The 1,564-nt window shown below is 52.5% G+C and overlaps 1 protein-coding gene across 2 annotated transcripts in view; it reads right to left on the bottom strand.

The window, feature by feature from the left end:
• The window catches only part of GNPAT (glyceronephosphate O-acyltransferase), a 45,660-nt gene that overhangs the window by 33,449 nt on the left and 10,647 nt on the right, over positions 1–1,564 (bottom strand). The window lies entirely within an intron of this gene.

The raw sequence follows: 1,564 nt of genomic DNA, 5'->3' as shown, positions 1-1,564 counted from the left end.
ACCAGAGCGCCAGGAGTTTTCAAAGATCCATGCCAAATGTTGGGCTATGATGCTCGCCAGCTCCTTGAGTAACCTGGGGTGCAGATGATTGTCAAGGCCAGCTGACTTGAAGGTATCCAGCTTCTCAAAGTGTTCTTTCATGAGGTCAGCATTAATGAAGGGCAGGAGATCTCCCTCACCGAGACCTCCCTGTCCCATGGTGGGCATGGGCGTCCTGTGAGACTGATGAAAGACCGACGCAAAGTACCCATTTAATAGATTGGCTTTTTCCTGGGCATCTGTTGTCCCATCTGGTTCAGCAGGGGTCCAATGTTGCCCTTGCTTTTCCTCCAGCTCCCCACATATCTGAAAAAGGACTCTTTATTGTCCTTGATGCTTGAAGCTAGTTGGAGTTCAGTTGCAGCCTTGGCTTTCCTGGTTTGCTCCCTGCAGGACCAGACCAGTGCAGAATATTCCTTCTTGGAGGTGATTCCCATCCTCCATCCTTTGTAGGCCTTTCTTTTTAGCCACAGGAGGTCTGCTAGGTCCCTGGAGAGCCAGGGGGGCTGCCATGCCCTCTTGCTGCCTTTCCTCCAAGATGGAATAGAATTAGCTTGTGCACTGAGGATTGCTCCCTTGAGGAGCAACCACTCTTCCTGGACTCCCCTCCCTGTGGGGTCGTGGTCCCTTAGGACCTCACTGACAAGCCTCCTGAGCTTGTCAGCTTTACAGTGGACAGTGAAGGTGATCAACTCATGGTTGCTGTCACCCAGCTTCCCATCAATCACTAGGTCGCCGATTAGGTCATCCCCAGTAGCCAGTACCAGGTCGAGCAGCGCTTTGCCTCTCAGCCCATAGACTTCTTGAGTCAGGTAGAGGTCATCCATGCATGATAGAAAGCTTTGCAACCGCTCGGATTTTTCTGAGTGATCCTCCCATGAGATGTCTGGGTAATTGAATTCACATCATCTAATGCAGGGGTGTCAAACTCTTCTGGCCTCATAGGCCAGATGATGGTTGCTGGGCTAGTCTACAGGCTACATTGGGACTGATCCCCATGCAGCTTCCATGGCAATGGGTCCAACCTTAAGCCACACACAAAGCACTGGACCCAGGCTTCGCTGTGCGCATGGCACACAGGGCCAGCTCAGTGTGTGGGCTGAACCTAAAACTGCAGAGAGCATGGGGGCTTGGTCTGAGGTACTACATGCAGTACACACACTGGACCCCCTGCGCTGAGTGCAGCACCAGGACCAGCCCGCGTGTTGTGGACAGCGCATACCTTGTGCTGGCCCCACATGCTGAACAAGCTGTGGCTGGTTGAAGATAGTGCATGGGGCTGGAGTGACCATGCATACAGAACATAGCAGAGGGTCTGGCTGGGATGTACACTGCATGTGGCACCCTGCCAGACTGGCCCTGTGCACTAGCTCCAGCATAGCTCTATCCAGACTAACCCCAGAGAAGCACGCAAAGCCAGACCAGCAGTGTGGTGCAGGTAGCACGTGTAGCAAAACTCCCAGTTTTTCTTTTTTTAATTTTAAAATGCATTCCCTTCCCTTCCCCAACCATTTCTGACTTTCTC

Source organism: Crocodylus porosus, unplaced genomic scaffold, assembly GCF_001723895.1.
Source record: "Crocodylus porosus isolate Cpor-Errol unplaced genomic scaffold, CroPor_comp1, whole genome shotgun sequence".
Taxonomy (NCBI): domain Eukaryota; kingdom Metazoa; phylum Chordata; order Crocodylia; family Crocodylidae; genus Crocodylus; species Crocodylus porosus.
This window is presented reverse-complemented; position numbering and strand designations above follow the sequence as displayed.